The sequence below is a fragment of the Dromaius novaehollandiae genome, chromosome 2 (assembly GCF_036370855.1).
Source record: "Dromaius novaehollandiae isolate bDroNov1 chromosome 2, bDroNov1.hap1, whole genome shotgun sequence".
Taxonomy (NCBI): domain Eukaryota; kingdom Metazoa; phylum Chordata; class Aves; order Casuariiformes; family Dromaiidae; genus Dromaius; species Dromaius novaehollandiae.
The window spans coordinates 159132688-159157664 of record NC_088099.1 but is presented as its reverse complement, the minus strand read 5'-3'; the positions used below and the strand labels follow the sequence as shown (position 1 = coordinate 159157664).

Sequence of the window (24977 nt, the reverse complement as noted above, 5' to 3'; positions counted from 1 at the left end):
ACTGGAAATATCAAAGACTTGACTTGACAGGGCTCTGAATAACCTAATCTAAGGCCCTGCTTTCAACAGAAGTTGGACCAGATGATCTCCAGCGGTCCCCTCCAACCTAGACATTTCTATGTTTTTATGATTCCCTTCCCTTTTTTCTTAATATATACTTTGCTATGTATTTATGTCAAAGCAGACCAGGGAAAAAAACTGTCCTTTGCCTTTGAATTTGGAGCAGAAAGTAGTAAGGATTCACCAGTACTTGTTCTGCACAAGAGTTCAAAACAAAAAGGGTTAAAGATCTCTTGCTATCTCAGACAGCTCCCACGTACCCAGCTCATCTCCAGCTCCCACATACCCAGGCATATAATGGCCTGGGTTGCACTCTAACCTGGACACCTGGCAGACATCCTCCACGCCAGGTTTTCGCCCAGGCGAACCCTGCCCGGAGGGGCAGTGAGTCTCAGGCTCCTTGCTGGCCACGTTTCCCCTGACTGCTGGCTTGTTTCATGCTCCACGCTGTGTGCAGGGCAAAGCACAAGCCCTGCCCTTCCGTCTCCTCCGCAGTGTGAGCTGGCATGCAGGGCCCAGCCTCTAAGTGGGTGCAGCAAGCCTCCCATGAAAGCTGGGAAAAGTTACTGGCAGAGTGTAGTGGTAGAGTAACTGTCTGCAAAGGGCTCAGCTCACCATAAGTCCCTACCACAGACTGATCTACAAGCCCTAAAAATGAAAAGTCCATCACCGGTTATATCCCAGGGCTGGCAGCCTAAGGGTTAGCCGCGTTAGCAATAAAGCCGGCACGAGGCAAACAGGTTGCGCTGTGTGATTTTTGGCCGGGTACCGTTAAACTCACAATCCCACCCGGCAACAATGAGCTGTTTCCCTGTTGGGATCCATGCAGAGATTAACACGATAAGAAGGGTGGATTTATCAATGGCATTAAAGCTTTCCTGTCCTGCACGTGGAGGCTGGAGGAAGCACGAGCCGGCGGTCAGCAGGAGACAGCCAGGAAGCAGAAGCGACAGCAAGGGGGGTGGCACGGAGCCAGGCCTGGATCAGTGCACGTGTGCTTGGGGGGGCATTGGGGGCTATCGAGCACTGTGGCACACCTTTGGGGTGACTTATATCAGCTTGAAACCATTTACGTCACATAAGCCGCACCTGAAATATCACTCCAGAATTGCTTCCGATAAGCAGTGATTCCTACCCCAAGGAGTTAGACACATGGTTAATCCCCAGCTCCTCCCTTCCCTGGCCCTGGCTCCTAACGTGCCTGAAGTGAGAGAGATACAGACAACCCTATAATTATTAAACACAAGGAGATGTCTTAGTCGATGGGAACCCAGTCCATGTAGCAATCCTTGCTTGAGGTAGTTGGGGTGATGCCCATCTCTGTTTTACTTGGCCCCATTCATGGGCTTCCAGTAGACCATACGTCACTACTCTCATCACGTCATTCACAAACTGGGGAGGAAAATAGGAGTATTAGTAGCTAGTCAGGCATCAGCCAAGGAGCAGCCAGGGAGCCATTTGGAAACTAGGAAGTGGTAGGTACCCATTTTCAAAAATGATCTGCAATTGAATATATATTAAGTGTTTCAGGCCACCCACAGGAAGACAACTTACCCTTGAAAAGGAGCATGAAATGCAACTTAACAAAAGCAGGAAACTGATGGAGATATATATATATATATATATATATATATTTATACCAGTTTCCCACATAGCAAGGTGTAGGAGATCACTGTCCATTCTGCCCCCTTTGAATACATTTCCTGATTATGATAGTGCTGAAAGATAAACAATATTTCTATCCATTATGTGGAAACAGCTGAGTAGAGCAGAAAAACCCTCAAACTGCCTGCCCAACTTTGGGAGGAGCTCCCACACTGTCAGAGATCAGAGGCTTTGGATCGGGACCAGCTGTGGTCCCCGGGGCTGTGAGCACACAGACGGAACAAATCCTGCTTGGGATCAAAACTGGCGTCTGGCGGGTGACCTGACTCCAAGGGGAGGTGTGACACGGGACTCAGCCCACGCTGAAGAGCAACCGCTCAGTGCTGGTCTCTGACAGCTCTTGTGCTAGATGAAACACGTACAAAACTAAGGTACCCAAAACGACAGCAAAGCTTGATAAAAACAGCATTGTGATTTCCTCCTTACACCTATGTACACCCCCAGTGGGATCCACCAGGCAGCATATTGCATCTGCTAGTTTCTTGACACTTGAAAACTTTGAAGATTGCAAATGTTTTCCTCTGCTCCATGCAATCAGAAGTCTTCAATACACACACAAGCAAACAGAAAATAGCAAAGAGGGTGCAGCCGCAGTGGTTGCCTCTTCCCTTACCCATACAAGAGCAGCTGAAACCACCGAGCCACCCATACTTGCAGTAGAAGCGTTTGGAGATAAATCGCCACGGCTTTGGGGTTTGTCCTAAAACACTTAGCTAGTAGCTCAGCAAGTGATTTGGACTTAGCTCAGTTCTCCCCTCGGACCTGGGAATCCGCACTTCAAATCCTCGGTACTCGGATACTATCGTTTCTTTGGGAGATCCCATCCTGACACACAGTGCTTTGCGTAAAGCAGCACATCAGCCCAGGAGGACCACGCGTGAATGACACGGGCTGTAGTGAGACGGCAAACTGCATTCCTGGCTATAAGAGAAACCAAAGCGGGCCGTGCGCTCGCATTCATGGCCTCCCAGCTGGGGCAAGGCTCGACAATAGGCCCCAAAGCATGACGGAGACACAAAATAATGAAGACAAACGGTGCTGTCATGCAGGAATGATAAGAAGTGGTGAGATTCCTCCTCTTATCCAAGCAAACCTTCAAGCGCCTTGTCTTAGGAAACTATTTCAGTTCTCTCACCTATGATAAAAGGGGGACGTCCTAACTGAGGGTTAAAAATGGGAAATCCTGCAGCTGAAAGAAACAATGCTTCTCACAGGGAGGAAGATGTCACCTCCACAATGACAGAAACACCAACAGTGTCACAAAAGTGCCAGACTTCTCAGAAATTTCTACATTTTAAAGCTTTCCTCTAACTTGGGATGCTTTCTACATAACTTGGCAGACCGTGAGGTCCTAATCAGCACTGGATGTTTAAATGGCTTGGCAATTCTCCTGAACATTTTCTTTAAAACAAATAAACTTGACAAGCGCAAAACAAATTACAAACTGCCTTGACTTCCAGGAATAAGAAGACGGTTTGGAGAATGCAACCCTGGAGTCCCTGATGGAAAAACAGTATATCTCACAGCAGTACCTTCCCATCCCCGCCCTAATTTTTTGCATTCAATTTTATACTGCATTCGCTTTGGTGATTAGGTGGTCTGGATGTCTCGGTGCAGCAGGACATATTCCAAGCGGCAGCCCTGGATCAAAGAGCACTGGAAACATTAATCACCCATGTGCCTAATCATTCCCAATTGCGAGAAACTTTTCTCTGTGACCTGGCATATAAACACGGAGTCATTTCATTCACTGGTTGACAGACCAGAAACCAAACAATCTTTATCGTACCTAATTCATCTTACTCCTCCAGGTTATAGATGGATCAGACTGCAATTCTCCAGCGGTGGTGGCAAACTTGAGGCGCTTTACTTAATTAAACTGATTAGCGACCTGTCTGTAGTGCCTTTTATCTGTTGGTGCTGAAGTAGTTTGCAAACATTAAGTGCATCTAATTTTGCAATCGCAAAGCAAGATGTGGTTAATATTTTCAAAAGCACCTCCAGTAATGAGGGAGGGTAACTCCTGTTTCAAGAGTGGGGAGGGGGAGGTTCAAGGCAGCAAGTTTAGCTCATGTATGAAAACCACTTTGAAAATTAAATGAGCAAATGGTGAAGCCAGGGAGGGAGCCTAGGAATTTTGATTGCCAGCTATCTGCGTTGCCCATATTGCCATATGGTTTGTAGCAAAAGGAAAGGAGCAATCAGACCAGACATCTGTGCCCGGAGCCTTATCTATTTGGGCACCGTCCTCCGGACAGCCGCGCTCTGAGCACAAACAAAGAGCGATGAGATCTCCTCTCTTTTCGATGGGTCTGAAGAGAGACTTTGTGCCTCCTGCACTGGTTCAGGTTAATGTGTGTGTGATAGCCACCTGTTTGGGAGTTTGCTCCCACGGTAACATTGATTTCTCACTTAATACCAAAAGCAAAACAACAGCCTGGTCGCTGTAGCAAAGCAAGCTGACAAAAAGCTAAGGTTGCCTGAGCTTTCCTTGCTTTTCACTCGAGTGCCCCTGACTTGGGGGAAAAAAGAAATAATTATGCCAAGGGTCAGCCTGTTCCAGGGCAGCTTGTTCCCGCTCTGAAGGAAAGAGAAGTGAGGGGTGGCACAAACCCTGGTGCTACACCTGACGGGCTCTCACAGATAAGCCGTGGCGACGGAGCCGGGCAGCAGCAGTTTACAAGCTTGCACGACCTGCCCTAAACCTTTTCCAAATTATCCTGTTTTCAGCTTGTACCTTCCTTGCTCTGGTGCATGGTGTCAGAGGCAATCTGGCTCCATTTCTGGTGTCTCCCAGGCATTGAACGATACTTCAATACCTTTCCGCTTGAGAGAAGGGGTCTTCTGGGAGAACGGGGCTGGGAGGAGCTGAGGGGAAGGCAAGACAGGGCTGGATGGCTGCGCAGCAACAGCTCCCTTATACTAATTCAAACCCTTTCATGGCAGCGGATTCACTTTCCGTTAAACAGGATTTCCTGGTGGTGAGGCTGCCAACCTGGAGCTTGGGAGAGCCGGGTTTCAACACCTGCTCTGCCACAGGCTTGCTGCCTGACTTTGCCTGAGTCACTCAAAAGCGGCACATATAATGACACTGACATATCTGGCTCCTGGAAGGAAGTCCATGACACCGAGCTGGCTGGCTGCAGAGGATTAGGCATCCATGAATAGGATTGGCAAGAGGCAACGCATCCAACAACAGGTGCCAACCTAGGCAAGAGGTAGTGCCAAAAGGCAGGAGCAAATCTCCCCCAGCTCTCTGCGGTTTGGATCACACAGCTCCGCGAGAGCCTGCTGCTGGTGCAGGCAGTGAAGGGCTCTGATTTACCCACCGCTGATCCAGCACCTGCAGTGGCTCAGGCCATCATCACTCCTTGTGCCCATCCTTCTGCCCCAGGTTTCTGCAGCCCTGCACAGACCCCAAACTGCGCTTTTCTTTGATTCCCAGTCCCAATCTGCTGCACAGGCTAATAAACCAGACTGGGACGAAGGGACTGAACACAAGCGCCTGCTCCCTTCTGCTGCCTTTGCTCTGGGAGTAGCAACCAGCAGCAGAGGGGCAGGAGGGACAGCTGGAAGCAATAATACTTTAACCTGCTCCAGGAAGCATTGCCAGGGCCCGTCCCTGGGTCATTCTTCTTCCCTCTTTGAAAACGTCTGAGGACTGGGATTTTGTACCTCTGCTTGACACCTGCTGGTTGGGTATGTTTTAGGAGCGGGGAGATGAGGCTTTGGAGCTGTAAGATTTTAGGCTTTGGTTTCATGTTTGCAAACTCAAGGCTGCTTCATGAAAGAGAAGCAGAGCCCGTCTCCCTGTGGTTGTGAATGGAGAGCACCATCTTGGTTGAAGACCCAACTGAGGTGGCATTAGCTTACAGTGCTGTCTCAGTTCCTCCAGGTGTGGGGTTCCCAAATGGACGGGAGGGAGCTGGTCCAAAGGTGCTCTCTGCCATGCTCACTCCAGGCCTGGGCATTTCCAGCAGTGTTGGTCCAGGCGCACAGGTACTATGTCCTAGGTGGTTTGGTGCCCAAGATCTTTTAGATAGCTGGTCATCTGGCCTGTTTCCTACCATCAAAATATGAACTATGCGGTGTCTAGATATCACAGCGAGAGAAGCGGAGACAGTCAGAGGCTGGAATATTCCTACATCTCAACCATTTCAAAATATTCCTTCTTTGTAGGAGACAAGCTGGTACTACAGCTTTGCTGGGCCTTGGCTATGGATATCTGTGAGGAAGGTCCCAGGAGCTGCTAACGCTTCCATGCACCTAACAAGTGGCAAAAATAAACCAAGGGCTTGTATAAGGAAGCAGAAGTGCTGCTTCTTCTGCTGTTAGATGGAAACGAGGCATGCCAGAGTGATCAGAAAGTGAACTGTTTTGACAAGGATGAAAAAGGCTGCTAAACCCTCCTTCACAGGATCTCACAAACATGAACCAAACAGCCTGTATGAACAGCCTGACAGAGCTCCTCAGAGCAGGGGTGTTTAATCTTTGTTTTTAGAAAAAAGACCCTGTGTAGTGCTAAGCATATTGTGAGTGCTCATTAAATAACTACATAGTAGATAAATAAAAGCAGCTACAACCTGGATGCAGAGTCACTGCTCAAGAAAGTCCCCGTTCTCTTGTATGGACAACTGTCCTTGGAACAGTTAAGGTTTCCCAAGCTCTAAGCAATTGAAAACAAGGTCTTATAACAGGATGTATCAGGCAATCAGCTACCAGCTGCCTCTAACACACATTGAGGGTCAGCTTCTTGGCTGGCGTAAATCAACCCAAATCCATCAAGGTCAATGGAGTTACATTGATTTTTTTAGGTAAATAAAGTGTGGTTCTCCTGCTGCTTCTTCAGGAAGAGAGTCACTGTGGGGTCAGCTTTTTCAAACCCCTCCAAAGCTGATGACGTGCCTTCCCCACAAATGGAAAGGCACATCTACTGCGGAGACTGGCTTAGCAAAATCTTGAATGAACCACGAGTAACCAAAGGTTCATTCACCCACGGGCCCAACGAGCTCTTCCTGAGCTTGCTCTTCCCTGGGAGTTTCATAACCATGTTACAAGCCTGAGTTAACATATCCTTCCTCTGAACAAGGTGTTTTAGTTCAGCCTTGGCACCAGCTACAGCTCTGGAGCTCATGGACCACAGCAAGCACCCGTTTGCCCTTATCTGTGTGGATGTGCCCTACATAAAAACAAAGTGCCTGATGCACAGCGATGACTGCGAGATACACCCTGGTGTCACCTGAGAAGGAGCCAAGGTGGCTGGGGAATGGAGCGTGACCTCCCCTTTTTCCTCATCACCTTCCACTTGCCAGAAGTTCATAGTGATAACACAAAGAAATGGTAAGGTGCACAAAGACACCCAAGTCTGGGCATACTGTCAGAGCAGGATTGCTGCTAGTCCCTCCTATCTCCACGCATGGCATTTTTGAAGTTTAAATGGTCACACCTCCCACTCTCTGTTCATTTGCTAATGAGATTTGAAAGCGTGTCAGAATGGAACATTTGCCATTTTGATTTGCTTTAAGTAAAAAGGAAAAAAATTCAGGCATAATCAAAATGAAATGTTTGGCTTCTCCTCATCCTGTCCTTCCATTTGCCATCAACTGGTTTATCAGAAGACGTTTGCTGATATGTAAATCTTCATATTTGAATAAATATTTCAATAAAAACTGCAGCAAAAAAAAGGGGGAAGAAAAGACCAGCTTTCTCAGTCCCATGAAATACACTTGTATCTCAAAACTGAGAATGAAATTAAGGAATTTAAAAAATATTCCCCCACAAAACCCGTCATTCTCATGTGTTGCTGTAATGACTCATACTCTTAAGGCAGCTTGGAAATACCTCGTGAAGTTTATAATCACATTGTTATCCTATCAGTTAAAAAACAAACACAAAACCTTCCGCCATTCATTAGTGAATGACTGACAAAGAGTTGAAAGAGAATTGTACTTTGGTTATTCACTCAGTCAGAAAAAACCCCCACAAAATCAAGGTGCGTTGTGTGGAGGGGGGAGGAGGGATTGCTGTGTTTTGTTCTCGTCTTGCTGGAGTTTTGTGAGCAGGTGTGGGAGCATCGACCTCCTGGGGAGGGAGGCAAGGCCTCCACACTGCCTGCCTGGCACCTGTGCTGCTCTCTAGGGCGAAAGCTTTGTGCTCATTTTGTAATTCAGCACCCTTTCCATGGAGGATGTGGAAATATCTTCTCGAGGTCTCAAGAAAGTCTTTTGTGAAGGGGATATTGAGGAGGGCCTGTTGTACATAACCCATTGACACCATTTTCTCAAAGAGAAGCCCAGAGACTTTGGACTTGATTCTTACATTGGTGATGCTTTGTTGATTTTGATGCCCCAGTTGGAAGCTGGTGCCAAGCAGGTCCTTCACTTCCTTTACGGGGCTTAGGGATGGGTGCCAGCGTTCCTTAGGGGCCTCCACTGCAGTTAGTCCTGCCTACAAACAGGCACATTTGTCAAAATATTCGTAGTGTTACTTGCACCCGTTCAGCTCCCGTGATGGGAAGATAGTTCCCATCACCAGAAAGCTAGGCTACAGCCTCAACTGGGAGCAGCACCTTGATGCCAGGCCAGTAACAGCACTGAAGCTCAGCCACGAGGATAAATACAATGGCTTCCCCACTTCATGGCTGAAGTGACTGAGATGTGGCAGGGATGGGTGCAGGGAGGGAACCAGGAATCAGCACTCATCATAGTAACTCAGTCAAATCTATCAATTGAAACAGGCCTTCGAGAGGCACAGCTCAAAGCAGGGCTGTGTTTTTCTCTGCTTAATGCATTTGATCGAGCTGAAAACAAATCTCTCCAAAGACGTAGCTTCTTTCTGAATATCTCTTTGCAGACAAAAAAGAAATGTTGCACAATAATTTGCATTTAGTACTGATCAAAATATCCCAACTTGGTCTTAACAAGATCTTAGCACTCATTACCTTACCCAGAGCTGCACTTCCTTTTCTCTTTCTGGATCACTGTCCTTTAATTTCTCCAGAAGGTAGTTGGCTCCTGGCGTCACACTGCTAAGAGGCCAGGAAATGGGCTAGGTTTGGGTACAGGATTTCCAGGGACCGCTCAGCTTGTGAGAGCTGATTAAAGTTTCTGTATTATTTTCAGCGTGGATGGTGAGAGATCTTCACTAGGTGCTTGCTTCTAGTAGTTCCTTCTGACTAATGCAGGCAGCTAAAGCAGTAAGAGCGGGATTCATCTCATTCCACTTTGGACATCTGAAATGTAGACGTTTACACCTGAACCAACTGTCTGACCTCCCTTAATAGTCACTGGAGGGAAGCAGCCATCATCAGAGGATAATTCACCTATATTAGATGTTTTCCTTAAGATGAAGTGGCTCTAAAGCCTTCTGACTGGATGGTTTAAAGTACATTGGCGAGTTGACAGAGAGTGCACCTGCCTCAGGGAGAGTGCAGGGATCAGTGGAACAAAGTGCTGGGGATTATGGGAGCTCTGAATGTACAGGCAAAAAGACCCAAAGATCCAGCCTGCCTTCACTGTCCTGCAGACCTCTCCCTTTCACCCCAAACCTCTACATATTAAACCCAATAGTTTAAATTGGACTAAAGCTGCAACATCGCCAGATGACCCTAGAAAAACGGTGTGATTTCCTCCAAAGTGTGGAAAAAGGCATAAAACTTCCAAGGGTTCCCTCTTCCCCCTAAATCTTGTGATCTAATCTTTCTTCCATTAGATGTGGGAATCAAGTCACCCCCTTCCAGCCATCTTTCCAATTAGCCAGATAAACTGAACTTAAACCTCACATCACAGAGTTGTTTTGCAATCCCAAGTCATTTTGTGACTCTCCTTTGAATTCTTCTTGGCATTTCCCCAACCTTCTTCAAGCACAGACACCAGTAACTGCAGCCGCAAAAGGACAAAATCACTTCCTTGCTTCCTCTCCAGAATTGCAGAGCTCCTTTTTGTCACATGGTTCCACTGAGAGCTCATGTTCAGACAATTATACATGATGACCCCTTAAATTCCTTCTCCGACACTGTGTTTCCAAGATAGTCTCACTCAGGCTTTAGACAGAACCTGAATTCTTGGTTCCTACCTGCACAGCAATATATTTTAACTGCAGTAAATGCATTTTTTTTGGATTGGCTCTTTAACCAGATACTCTTCTACAAGGGCTGAATATATCTGTACTAATAAACAAGGCTAGGAAATATAACCAGGCACTGGTGGTACTCAAATCATCTCTCCTATTACACTGGACCTTTGCATATTCTTGGCTCACAACAACTAGCACCTTCCTGAACAGCTCCTAGATGCAGACTGGGAGTCAACATGTATCATTTCCAATAACCAGCCAGTTGTGGTCACTTGATTTGGCAAGCTGGAGAGTTTATGCTCAGTGGATACAAGCTGTCCTGTGTTATTTTGACTAAGTGACAAAAGCAACCTTGGATGCATCTAACTTAGTCACCACTTATTCCCTCTCTACCAAGTGGACTTTAGCCAATTGTTCTAGACAAGTCCGAAAACTCACACTAAAGTCCCTATCAAGGTCTGGAGAGAAGTCCTGCCGTAGGACAGGAAGAGTGTTAGAGGTCTTTCCTCTAACAAAAAGCAGGTCTAAGCTGCCTCAAAGACAGACCATCCCTGGACATTCAGCTGGGCATCCCCCCACACTGATAACCTTCCTGAGGGCTGGGTGGCATCAATTTACCAGCCACATTTGCAGGGAGAAAAAGGCTGTGGATAGCAAGTGCTTGGATTTATTTACTGCTTTGCTTGTGCCTGCATCTTCATTCCAGTTGCATACTAGGAAAGAAAGCAACAATTATTTTTCTTTTAGTTGTGTTTCTGCCACATCAGTTGTCTCTTCTTTTCTCCAATTATTGCATTGCTCTGGGCTTTCCTCAATTTCCCTATTGCAACAAGGCAACGTGTAGGGCTGGAATTCAGGGAGACTTAAACAGCCAAGTAACTAAGGTGTCTCTTAGGTTCCTGTCTGGTTTCCTGCAGCTCCGGGTTTGGCAGCTTGTGGATGGAGCATGTGGCCATTAACAAGAGCACATACGCTGCCTTCTGTGCTTGCCTCCCATCTTTGCCTCATTACAGGATCACATGGTGTGTGATTCCCATGGGGAAAAGCCGGGAGATGGTTGCTGGTTATACTGCGGCAATGAACTGCTCCTCAGATGCTGGTTGCATCAGGGCTGGCATTAGGCACCATCCATTCCTGTGGTTACAGGAGGCCCATAATAATCAAGGTAGAGTTACTTTTGCCACCCATACTGAAATTTGAATAACAAGCTCAATTTTATCCTTCTCATAGGACAATTCAAAAGCAATACAGTATCATGAAAGGATGAGAAAACAGACGGATTTTGTTGTCTGCACCCTACCAAAGCAATCTTTTCATGGAAACTCCAAAAAAACCTGACTATGCTCAGAAAATGAATATGATTCATAAATTCTAAAAACTGAGAGGAACCATTAAAATGATTTTGTCTGACCTCCTGCCTAATAAAGACCACAAACTTCACCCAGCGATTTCTGCCTGGAGCCCAATAATTTGTGGTTCAAACAGAACTAGCCTACTGGCCAGCTTTGATGTGAGGACTTCAAATGAGGTGCTAACCACTTCCTGCGCTGCCTAAACTGGCTATTCTACAGGTTGTCAATATCTCTTCACTACTGTGTAACTTGAAGTATCCTTCCTGAGGACACAAAAATTTTTATGTGTTTTTGCCCTTTCAGAAAATTACCAAAAGGGAGAAAATGGAGATTTTCAAGCACACAACATCCAGCTAGCACATGTCAGGAGAAAGATAACTACAGTATCTCAAAGCAATCTTTTGCTGTGGTCATATAAATGAAGTCTACATTAAAACGCAATTCAAGGTCCACTTGTTTTACCACACTAGATAACACTGTGGAAAAGTTATTTTGGTTAGAAAGAAAAATTTTCCAAACATACAGCTGTTTGTATGACTTGTAAAGAAAAACATTTATTTGGTTATAAAGGTAATTTTTCCTACCACTTGTAAAGCTTGATACAGTTTCACACTGATAAATATTTCCACAGCAGAGACCTTGAAAGGCCAAAGTGAAATCCACTTCAAAAATCATTCATCATAAGATAGGCCCAGTAGAAAAACAGCTCTCTGCTAACTATACTTTCCGATTTTTTGTTTCCAGATTTCTGTGGCTGGAAGCACCAATGGGGTAAAGGAGACTGACTGACTTTCTTTCTCTCCTTTTCTCTCTTTCTTTCTTTCTTTCTCTCCTTTTCTTTCTTTCTCTCCTTTTCTTTCTTTTTCTTTCTTCCTTCCTTTTTTCTTTCCTTTTCTTTCTTTCTTCTTTCTTTCTTCCTTTCTCTTTCCTTCCTTCCTTCTTCCTCTTTTTTTTTTTTTTTTTTTTTCTTAGGGAAATAAGCCTAAAATGACAGCCACAGAAGGCTGCAAGACCAAGCTCCTCTCAGGTAAAAAAAAAAAGTATGTTGTGCGCCAAATTAATACATGTTCTTCCTTCCTTATATCTTGCAAGGCAGTTAAGTATTTGATGACAACCCTGGAGATTAAAGTTCTTCCACCCACAGACCTACAAGAGCCCAGGTAACAGCCTTGAGATTTCTCCTGTCTCCGTAACATCAGCGTGCGTTCGAGGGTGGGAATGGAGTTCAGGCACCATGTCCTAATTTCGCTCCTGTTCCTCCAAGCATGCGTCCCTCACTAAATAACCATATTCATGTTTAATAAAACCAAGCCAGAGGGTTCATTCCAACAGTGTCTCTTTATTGCCACTTTCAAAGAGACACTTTCTTGCCCTCTGTATCACACACTTTGCCTGCACTCGCTGCTATGGCAGAATCCAGGCTGAAAAGCAAACTCTCAGGGCAGTTATCTATGGCCTAATGGCTCAGCCTCCTTCAGGAAGACCCTGGCTCAGTTTTCTGCTCTGTCGCTGAGGAATTAGGGTCACCTGCAGAGCAGTTAAATACACCGCTACCACTGGTGGACCTGCTCCGAGCTCGCTGCAGTCAGCATGGTCATGGCACCAGGAAGTCCAATGCAGATGAAAGGTGCTGAGTCTTTACGTAGGGTCCCCCAGGGAGTTTTGACCTCCACAGTTAATTCCACGCTCTTATAGCCGTACTCTCCGTGACACCCAAGCTAGCTAGGCAACGGCAGCTGAGCTGCAGTAATGCCCCTGGCAGCACTTTTCTGACTATCCGTGAGCTTCTGCTACCCACAGGGCACTCATGAGCGTGGGGAGAGGAGCAGCATATAGACCTAAAAGAATAAGTTACACAGGCTTATGAATTAAACACCTATCTAACATGTCAGGTCTACACAAAATATCTCCTGTTTTACTGCATATGAGACTTCAGACTGTTTTAAGGCACTATTTAAGACAGCCATTTTGTGTGTGGAAACTCTTTTAAATCAATTCAAATCTCATGTAGGTCAAGTGGACAGGTGCAAACTAACCTGATACAGCCTGCTTGAGACCAAAATACGTGCATCTAAGCAAGAATGCCTATATCCCCTTTTTGTACCCATGGATCTGTGGAAATTAATGCTGCTCTCACAATTAAAGATATTGTATGACCATAGAGCTGCACTGACACTAAGGGGATTCATATTAAACAATGGTTCAGCCGAAAAGGTATTACTTCTATACATGGAAAAAAGGCACCCAATCTTTTGAGGTTCTGGGTAACCGACAGTTAAAGCTCTGCTTTTAAGTCATCAACCATGAAGCAGTCATAGTGGGCAATATTAGTGATCCCAGCAACACAGCAGCGTAGACGATTGGGTGGAACGCCACAGCCAGTTTAGGTATTAGCCTTACAATTTCCATTACTGATACTGTAATGATTTTGCAGCCCTCATTTATTTTTCACTATTTAAGCTGCTAGTTTGTGGTGAATATTTTGAAAAAAAAAAAAAAGAAAGAAAAAAAAAAAAGAACCCCAAACCCCAGAGACTGCCCATCCTTGACAGGAACAGTTCTGGCATGCCTGGAATGTGTAAAACCACAAAAGAGCCATTTCTGTTCATATTAGTCCTTATGAAATCCCCTTTTAAAAAAGACTCAGCATTCGAGGCTTCAGCCACTTGACAGAGCTCTTTTAGGATTGTCTTTCGCTTTTAAACACAACTTATCAGTTGAATCCCAGATGGGTTCATGTATCTGACTGTTGCGTTCTCTGCTTTCAGCTCCCAGACCGTTAGATGCATGGCCACCAAACTCGTCAAGCCAATTTCCCTCCTTTGTCCCCACGGTTGAGGCAGATAAAAGCCGTAACAGGCTTGCTGTCTACCAACAGAGTCTGACTGTTAATTTTACATTAAAAAAAAAACCCACAAAAAACAAAACCCAGCACCACATGTAACGATTATCACCATTACCCACACACATGCCAGAGCAACCACAGTGTGATTCAACGAGACGCGGACCGCGGTGAGTATCTCTGGACGCAGACTGGAATAGGCTCTGGGCCACGAAGTTCTGCAGTTCTCTTTTGCTCTGAGATGTCCTGTTTTCTCAATTGCTTACAGAAGTCTTTTTTTGCTCCCCACAACTTCCCACTGTGGCTCTAGCATCAGCATGCTGCCGCTGTGGGCAGCAGGAACAGGAGCCCTATGCACACAGCGCTCGACTCAGTCCCATGCGGCTATGGTGATACTTATACGGCATAAGCGGGGCAGATGTGAGTTTGCTGCACCAGGGCAAGGAGGTGACCAAGCTCATGTCACCACATTAGTGCTGTGTTGAGTGTGATATCTCCTCAGCTGCTTCAGGAGGGTCAAATCCTGCTCCTATTTTAAGTCACTACCAAAACCCTTGCCAAGTTTTCCAGTGAAACCAGGCTTTGCTCCTCAAACTGCAGCAATCTAAGACAGAAGGGACTCAAAATATATTGCTTCAACTAGATTCCTTCAGTCAAAGCATTTTCAGAGCTGGCTCCTTTTTGTTTTCCACCTCTCTTCTTTCCTTTCCCGAGCTTTCTGAAGAGTCCTGGGCACACCTTCCTGGACAGATCATCACTACAGGCATATGGCAATTTGCAATATGAGGTTCAAGTCTAGCCTTAACATCAGGAAGCACCAGAGCGATGTAGAGCAAAGCTGAAACACAGGGACTGTTAATGACAATTTTCAGCACTTTCTGCCATTTATTCAGATATATTGATATGGAGCCATATAAAATGCAAGAAACACTGTAATTCATAAATAAGAGGTCTGCCAGGACAAACATTAATAGCTGCAGAAAGAGAGGGGAAAGAAGTATCTTGTGCAGAACTAAAAAAACCCAGAAAGTTTAAAAACGATAACCAGGAATGTCCCCACTGGTCCAAGTTTATCTTGGTGACTGCTTTCAGGGCTTTTTTTTGTTGTAGTTGTACCACCTTGATTTGCATACAAAGAATCCACAGCAGATATCAGCTGTCTTGGAAAAAAATACAAAGATGATAAGGATTTTTGCTGTCAACCCTGGCATGGGTTTTGGTGCTGTACAACATGTCAGAGAGCCTCTCTCATCACTAAAGCAATATGCAGCAGTACACTGCAGTTCTTCATCACTCCCAAATATATGTGCACCGTTCTAGGGGCAGCAGCACATGATGCAACTCCCCAGCAGAGCTTCCATAGTTAGAAAACCTGAAAATGAAAGAAAAACAAGCAGGTGAGTTTATTTGCATTCCAGATTCACAATTAACAAAGCACCAAACTAGCTGGTAGGAAGCAGAAGAGTAAAAAGGAAAACCGCCAACTTAAAATGCAAATCTTTGCCCTACTACAATTGTAAGCCACAGCTAAGATTCCTATGGACTAGAAAGACATTAGCAAGAACACATTTTTCACTCCTTTTTTCGGTGCGGTCACTTCATGAACTTGACAGTGGCTTGTGATATGCGGTTGCATTCTTATCCCGTATTAGTCTCATTTCCTGAAAAGAACTTCATTGGAAAAGCAGAAAACCTTTAAAACAATTGCACAGGTCTTTCTGTCTTTCTTTTCCCCTTTCTGTCTTTTTCTCTACCACACTCTACTGAAAAAACAGCATTTTTTGAAATTAGTACAGTATTAAAAATATGGATCTTTTCTCAAGGCTCTTGGATCTTACAGAATATAGGTTGCCAGTGTCCTTTCAAGCTCACGCACGCTAACTTGGCAGCACAAAATAAAACCGCAGTGTATTTGTTTCAATGTGGTATACATGGCTACTTGGAATTGGGCTTCCTCTCGCGTAGCAGGCATAGCAAGACAGTTGCGTTAAATTATACTTTGCATTCTTATTACAGCATCTCAGCACTTCATGGCCATTAACAGTCGCAGCCCCACTGAAAGCACAGTGGCAAATAAATACTTGCTTTACAGATGAGTAACTGCGACTGTGATAATTATACCCTTCACCTCTTTGCATTTTTCTGCAGAACTCGGTTCATCTCTTTATCTATCAAGGCTGAATCCTTCTGCCTTTGGGAGTCCACTTCATTAGAAGCAAGAAGAGGCCTTTGTCAAACTAGGGCTACTCAATGCTCACCCTCATAGCTTCTCTCCAGGGCACTGAGAAATATTAAGGCTTACCAGCTGCAGTCACAGGTCTTGTTACGAGAGCATCTAAGCACAGACCAGACCGGTAACCAGCAGCTCAGCTAACGCCTCATCGCTTGAGGGGAGGCTGGAGGAATGGGCCAACAGGAACTCTAGGAAATTCATCACGGACAAATGGAAAGTCCTGCCCCGGGCAAGGAAGAGCCCTTGCTACGATACAGGCTGAGACTGACTGGCTGGGGAGCAACTGTGTGGAAAAGGATAGCCAGCGGGATGTCAGCTCGCAGTGTGTCCTGGCAGCAAAGAAGGCCAGCAGCACCCTGGGCTGTAGATAAAGGGAAGTGATTATTCCCTCAACTCAGCACTTATTAGACCAAATCTAGATACTGCTTCTAGTTCTGCCTCCTGCCCCCACCAAATACAAGAAAAACATTGACAAAGAGGGGCAAGCCCAGCAGAGACCACCCAGCTGGTGGAGTGCACCAAGATGGAGCACTTGCCCAATAAGGAGAGGCTGAGGGAACTTGCCTTGTTCAGGCTGGAGAAGAGATGGCTTCGGGGGCCTAACATCAGCCCCCAAGAACCTACTAGGATGTTACTGAGAAAACAGAGACAGGCTCTTCACAGTGGTGCATGGCAGAAGAATGAGAGACAGTGGGCAAAAATCAAAACAAGAGAGGTTCAGACTGGCTAGAAGGAGAATTTTTTTCCCCATGAGGAATTCCTTCCCCATTTTTTTCCCCATGAGGTTGTGTACTCTCCATCCTTGGAGGTCTTCAAGACACAACTGAATAAGGCCCTGAGCAACTTGGTCTGATCTCATAGCTGATCCTGCTAAAAGTAGAAGGTTCTAGAGACCTCCTGAGGTCCCTTCCAACCTGAATCATCCCACAGTCCTATAATCCACCGTCTAACTGCCACCAGTCCAGAGGCTGTTGAAGAAAGGATGGGAATCATTCAGTGTTTCAGTACTGTGATATTATCCAAGTGAAACAGTGAGAAAGAAAAAAAGCACATCACAAATCTATGATCAGGCCCATCAAGAAGACAGCCCAGTCACACTACACATAGTGAATCAAAGGTCATGACAACTGCTTCTTGTTTGCCCTTTCCTCACCTTCTCCCTAGACATAAGCCATAAGCTCTTGAGGACAGATCCAGTCCACCTCTTGAAGGCCAAAAAACTTATCTTTCCCTTAGGACATGACAAACCCCACTTATGCCTCCAGTCCCATAGTGACACACACACAAACTGTCCATCTTGGTTTGGAATGAGCAATTTGGGAATCAGTGGCCTAGGAAATTCTGTCCAAGCTCCATCCGCAGCACGCATAAGAGCAGTGTTGGAGGGCAGTTGCACCTCCTCCCTCCCCCATACACACACGTATTTACAGAACAAACAGGATTTCCTAAGACCAGTGTATAGCACAGACTATAAAAAGGCTCTCTGTATTGCCCAAGGCTGCAGCCTGTATTGCACAGGATCTAGGTGCTTCAAAAAACTTTCCCAAAAAAATACAAGTTGCAATGCTCTGCCAGCATGGCTTTACCCCATTCTCCAGCCGTCGTGTTGTAAAGGGCATTTGAGCAACATTTTGCTTCCAGTCAAAATAATTTATGTGGCTAAGAGACAGGAAATGTCACAACCAAGAAGATGAAAAGAGACATTATAGACATAGCTACTAAGTTCTTGCTTCTTAGAAGAATCCATAAAAACAGTGAGGCAACTGTCACATGCGTTAAGTGAGCAGGAGAGGAGGAGATGTAAAAGGGGATGTCCATCTTCTTGCCCGAGGTCACCCAACAGGGCAGGGGCAGAGCCACTGAACCTCCTCCCCTTTCTCCCAGTGTCTTGACACACTCTGCCCTCTTCATGCCTCTGTTTGATAGCCAAGGTGTGCTAAGATGTAAAACTACCTCCTGACATTGCACATAACCACATTTCTTTTTTGAGCCCAAAGCCTAAGGGGATGCCAGCTCCCCACCAGAAGTCAGTCATGACCAAATAACATCTTTTAAAAATGCAAAACTGCATGGACACTAAGAAACTGGTCCAACTTTGAAAATATACTTGCTGACATGTTTTGAAATGTGGTCTCTTCTCACAGGGCTGTAGAGGATTCTAAGGGTATATCCACATGTGGGGTTTTTTTATACTTGGAAGTGAGACCACTGACCATTTTTATGCCTATCTATTCATAGATTTTTATTTTTAGTACAGAAGAGAGTATCAGATCACAAAGTTTCAGCTTCTGCTCAAACTCCCTTATAACACAGGCTGGCTAATTTCAAGCAGTTTTCTAGGTTTTGAGCCACTGTAATGACTTGTGCTGGCCTAAATTTCTGCAGCTGCATCCATATTAAAGACTCTACAAATCAGCAAAAGAAGTCACAGCTCAAGTTAAAAAAAAAGGATAGAAAAAAGATGCAAAAAAAAAAAAAGATTAAAAATCCTACCTCCTCCTCTTTGATAGGTGAGGTCTTTAAGCTACATATACCTTTAGAAACAGCGTCCCCTTCCTCCTTCCACCCTCCCATACCTCCTTCCTTTGAGCAAGGTCTCAGGGCAACACTTTGCAGCCTTGTTTGATGGACATGAAGGATGCTTTCTGTCTGGGAAGCAGGGAAGACTGTGCACGAGCAGAGTAGAACCTGGGCAAGCAATTACCCAAGCAGCAGCAACAATATGTTAATTCACTGGATCCGTCTGAAACGAAGTACAGTGCAAGTCCCTGGAAAAAGTGAAAAGGAGACTGTTAAGGAAAATCTGTGAAGGCGTTGTGTGCAGCAGCTCCTTGGAGTCAAAACAAGGACGGACTTTGCACAGCCATCATTTTTAGACCATAATTAGCAGCCAACATGTCGTCTTTTCTTCCCTCAGTACATCTGAGCGCAGCCGGCAGGAGCAAGGGGAATTACCCTGACCACTGACAGATCGTTCCCGCTGCAGCCCTCCGTGATGGTAACACATATGGCAAATGACATTGCACATTCCCTTCCGAAATGCTGCCATTGCGTCTGAACAAAAAGAGCTGAGCAAAGGACAGGGTCACGGCTTTGACGGACAAGTTGTGCTAGATCCTGCTATGGCAATATCAGCCTTAGCGAACCCACGTGGAAGATGGGACAGAAAATGGGCATGCGTGCCCATGCCCTGGCTCCCCCACGTCCAGAGGGTGGCATTACCACTAGCCCATCCTCATAGACAGATTAAGCTAAAATCTTAGGCTAGGGACTTGAGTCACAGAAATGCAAGATACATGCTCCTTCTGCCAATTCTGCTACAAAGCAGCAAATGCCAACATCTGCTGTATGGATTTCACCTCTCAAAGCTTAACTTCCATACTTCTCAGATTTGAAACCACTGGTTTGAAAGGAGTTTCTTGGTCAATTCCTCTTTTGTACTTTTATTTTTATCATTTTGACTAGAATTTTCAAAGGTTCCTGAGGAACCCAAGAGAATGGTAAAGGAATGATTTTTGTAGGCAAAGGACACTTCATTTCATTAAACCATGGCAAGATGATGCATCCTTATTTAAAAAGTTGCACACACATTAAATAACCCCTGCAAGGAGTGCCTCATCTGTGGCAAACTCACCCTAGATAGAGTAAGGCCATAATTTCAAGCACCCTCTCTCAATGTCTAGATGTTTCTCACACTTTCAGAAGTGCAGCTTCCTTATTTATATGTACAGCTGCCATGGCATGATCTGCTCCAAGTTTACGTCTTGAGTTTTGCCTCTCTGTTCAGGTGCCCAGAGCCTACAGCTCCTTAGATAATTCCAGTCCTCTATGAACAAACAAGAAAGCCAATGTAACAAGGAGAGAAGAAGAAAACTGAGATTGTCCTTTGGTGAATTTATCGTGGGAACTCACCATCCTCAGCATGTTAGCACTGACTACCTCCTGGTGAATTACCCTGGAGGCTTCTGACTTTCTACTGACTAATTCCTCTAACACTCAATTATGAATGACAACCCAACTCTGGTATCATAATGGAAGTAGTCTTCCATTCCTAAATCAGAGGGGGTGCCTTGCTGAAGGCAGGAAAACCTATCATCTCTTCTTATGAGAAAGGAGTACAACAATGGTTAAGATCTCTGGTATCTCAGTATGCTTGATGGACTTGCATGCTTTCAACTTCCAGAGAACTACAAACCTCCTCAAAGAGCAAACAATGATTTCCATCAAACACAAGCAAGGCTTTAAGTGTGTGTAGACTCTTGTACAGAGGTTTATGTTGTAATCAAGAGAAAGATTAAACCCTGCCAAGTGAAACAGTTGCAAATTGAAGCCATTTCTGCATAAGGAAATCTGACCAGTTGAACTGATATCTTGAAGTCAGCTGTACATCTGTGCTGACACACTTGTTCAGAGACATAAAGCATGGCCTTCATTCTCACATATACATATTACCCTGGGAAGCAGGGGGCCAAATGGTTTAACTATAAGTTTAAATTCAGCTCTCAGGTTGCATCAAAAGGAAAACCACTGGGTTCCTGCATAAACAGGACCTAACAGCAGAGAAATCCACAGAAAGTGTTTCCCATTTCTGCCATGCACAAGCTTTTTTGGAGAGATTGTTTTTTGAGCACAAGACTAAGTAAAATCACATTGTTTGCCCTTGTTTAAAAAATATATGCATTTTGTATGGACTGACTTTCGAACTCCAAAGAGAAGGTGGGGAGAGCAGAAAAGAACAGTGAACTGCAGAGGTAGCAGTAACAGTCCTGCCAGTGTCTGGACTCGGGTCCTGGCATTTCACAGAGCTCCTAGCGGCCTTCCCTAAAAGATAGCACTTCATTGCAAGGTGACGCGTCTCAGATGAGATCGTTTCCTGAAGAGCACTGACAACGCATGGTTAAAAGCTTGGTTCAGACAAGCGGTAAAACAAGTCTGATTCTGGTTTTTGAGTGTCTCACACGCTGGGCTGAATATTCAGTGCTTTCCATGTTTGCTCACTCACAAGTTATCTGGGCTGCACAATCAGCAAAACTCCTGCAAAAACACTCGATGGGGCTCAGCTACCAGGTAGTCTGTAATGGAGCTCTTCTAGAGAAAAACAGAACTGTTATCGCACATACGGCTGTCCCAATACAATTAGTCATACCTGATGGAGAGATACGAGTCTTCTCAGGGCTCTTACTACCTTGTCAACAGATGAAGTCAAAATGAAAACATCCTAACTATCAACAACCAACTTGAAAGCTGAATCATGAATCCTCAAAGCAGCCTCAAAACTATGCAGAGAAGTCCCCTCCGCAGAAGCAGATAGCTGGTTCCTTCTGCCTGTCCTTTCTTCTTCCGCTATAATTTCCAGATGTTGCTCAGTGCAGTAATATTTCTTCCTTCATCTCCCCCTCTCAAATAGTGGTGGGATGCTGCAGGTTCAGGAGAAGAAACCATGCCAGTGGCAGGAACAGGAAAATCCCAGCACATTGGTGGTGGGAAATGGCCCAGTTGTGTCCTCTGTGTGACCTCAGACAAGTTCCCTAACGCTGCTTTGTCTCAATTTCCCAACCGAAACAGCAAGTTCCAGTCATGTTAGGTGATCAGTATTACAATTTGTGAGGTAGCCCTGGTATTACCATCATGGGGTTAATGCTAATAATGCAAACATTAGGGGAACCTGCTGATGTGTCTAAACAGACAACGTCCCTCCCATATCACTAAGTTCCTGCACAGAACCTAAATTAATCATATGAAGATCTTCAACCCAACTTAGACCACAGTTTCATACAGCACTTACATCTCTAGTACTTCACAGACTTCTCTGTTGGTCTCTTTTGTCTCTGAAGATCTTGACAAACATTCACTACCACGAAACCAACCCTGTCAGACAGGTAGCTCAGGAGAGCCACGTTCTCTCTGCACCACTTGATGGATGTTTCCTACTCCATAGGGCATTTTTTTGCATCAACACTAATGAATAATGCCTTTGATGAAAAGACTGGCAGATGAATGGAAGGAGATAGACTCGTGACTGGTACAGCAGGCAGAACATCTGGATGCAATTCAGTTGTTCAAACCTCTCTAGCTGGGAGGTTACCTGTCTGGGAGGTACCACACAGGGATAACTGAGATTGCTATCTGCAAGGAGGACCTCAGGTCTTTGGCACAAATCTGCACAGGAGTACCACAAATAATATGGTGAGGCTGGGAGCAGAAACAGGGGAATTCCTTCTGATAACCTTTATGAAATTTAGTTGGAAAGGAATTTTTTTAATATGCCTCTTCCCACATCCTGATAAATTCTTTATAGATATAATCTACACTACCACTGCATCCAACTGAGGCGAGGGCTTGCAGCAAGGTGCAATATGGAGCACTCCTGGTTCTGAAGGGCTCACAAGCTGCACAGGCAAGGCAACAGGAGAGAGGTGCAGAGCAGCAAAGCGTCTTGTTCAGGCTAATGGAGCAGGTCAAGGGCACAACTCCAAAGAAGCCAAATCTTCTAGACCTCAGCCCAGGGCTCTGCCACTGATCGTCTTGCAGAGATGGGCAATTCCAAGGCAAGTCTCTCAGCCAAAACCACACATGGGCACATGCCAAAGAGGAGAGGAGAGACACATCTACAACTAAGAGCAATTGCTGTAGGTTGCCATGGTAGTGCTCATGGGTGATTTTGTCACCCTTATCAGCTGTAACAGCATTTAGGTATAATAGACCTAAAATAGATTCTAATTCTCTAGAGAATACTAGAGTATTTTTTAAGGGTGCAATAGGTGGGAGAAGCAGAAAATCAGTGTCAGCCAGGAACCAGCAGTCCATACATAAAGCAAGAGCCCTCTCTCAGAGCAAGCTGTCTCACATGGGTACACAGACATAGACACAGCCCTGTATTTGTGCACAAGCTCAAGTGCAATTGCAGGGCTCCATGACACCCCCCAAGTGAAGGAGGAGCGCTCTCTTTTTTTACAGAGGGATTCACAGCAGAGGCAGCACTCTGGAAAGCGGAGAGGTAGAAAAGAAGCTCAGCGACGGCGGGAGGAGGGCGTTCATCTGCGCTCCCTTCAGATCTGATAAAAGTAGGTCAATCTTTCTGCTTTGCTGAACCTTTTGGCAGGTTGGTACTGTGCTGCCGTCGCCACTCGCAACTTATAATTTGTGCTGCACGGCAGACACGTCGTTCAAAAGTTAACGAATTCAATACATCTAATTAAATCAACCTTGGCATCCATTCAAAACCCATCTCGCTGCTTTTTTTTTTTCAGTTGTTTTATTCTCTACTCTTGGCAGTGAACAGATACACAAGAGGAGAGATGAAGAGAGAGGGTTGCTAAGGGGCAAGCTGGTTTTCATCTCTGGGTTATTTCCCTGTTGCTCACCCATCATCATGGAGATGCTTTTTCTTTCTTGAGGGAACGTGACAAACCCACGTGGCTTCCGTGTTTATGCCCCTCTTCTCCTCTCCTCCCCCCAGATAAAATGACCTTTTCTGTCTACTCACAGGCATTGTAAACAGAGTTAAATACAAGCCAATGGACTTTTGGCTGTGCTGTTGACATTTGCTATTCTCAATGCATGCTCGGCAAGCGTGCATGTGTAAACAGCATGCCCACCCCATCTCCTCCTCCCAACAGCATCCGCTCCTGGAGACAGCCCCAGGGACTTGATGCCTGGCTTAACGCATGCTTCTTTGGGTGGCAGAACCAGCTCACACCCTACATGAGCACCCGCTTCTGTCCCCTGGCTCCCACACTGCCTCTCTCAGCACCTCCGAATGCGGCACAGAATTAACCGGTACAGAAGAATAACCATCACTCAGGCATGCCTGCACACTAGATTAGTTTTAAGCTGGATCAATTCCCTGGTTCAGCTCCCACAAATAACCATAGCAAGGGGCAAGTATGACAGGCAGGGATGGGTAAGCCAAGGACTTAAGCTGCCATGGTTGGTGAAAGAAATGAACATCAAAGCATGGCCCCCAGCACTTAGGCTGTGCTGGACACAGTTCAAGGCGTGAACACAATCTTCCAGCACGTGGCTGAGCAAAGCAGAGAAGCACTGGGCAGGCCCACTGGCCTCGCAGAGGCTGTTCGCCCAGGCCGGGTCCTCCTCCAGCCGCCCATCCCCCGCCGCTCCAGAGCCCCTCTGCTTGTGAGACTTGTCTGATGGGCACGGCCACACGGGCTCATGCGGTCTGGGTGGCTGGAGGAGTTGCCGTCTGTCAGCTGAGCCATGCTACTAGGCTGCAGGGGTGCTCTCGCTTCACCCTAGCTGCAAGCAAAGGCAAGGAGCCACCGTTGGCAGCTCACCTCCTCAGAGACCGGGTAGACGTGCCCCGTGAGCTTCCCAAGCCTGCCTTCTTCTGAGGCAGGACCACAGATAGCGGGACCCTCTCTGTCTGACCTGTCCTGCCTCTTCACAGCAGCAGATGCTGCTTCTTAAAAAAGCTGTTCCAGTCCTTCCTCTCCTTCCTTAGACCACTGACTTGAAGGCAGGATTGTGTCACTGCCTGTTACGTTTTCTATGCTGTGACTCAGATTCCCCAGCAAAATTCCTATTTGTGGTGGCAGCAATTTAATTAAAGACACTTGGATTGCCCCAGAAGAACACACCTGTCACATCCTCTGATCCTTGTAGCAAATTTGTTGTCTTTTTCATATCCTTTAGTTCTTTCATATCCTTCCTGGGCTGGGGAACCAGAACTACAAAATATTCCAGGTGTCACCAGATCAAGGCTATGTTTAAAGTGTTGTTTCCTCCTTCGTTT

At 45.7% G+C, this 24977-nt stretch overlaps 1 long non-coding RNA gene across 1 annotated transcript in view; it reads right to left on the bottom strand.

The window, feature by feature from the left end:
- Positions 1–11653: 11653 nt before the first annotated feature.
- Positions 11654–24977, bottom strand: part of LOC112989194 (uncharacterized) — a 169194-nt gene continuing 155870 nt past the window's right edge. The window contains exons 7-8 of the long non-coding RNA XR_010388063.1: positions 18802–18993; positions 11654–15364 (exon numbers count right to left, since the gene is read on the bottom strand). This is a non-coding gene — a long non-coding RNA (uncharacterized LOC112989194). The remainder of the gene's footprint in view (positions 15365–18801; positions 18994–24977) is intronic.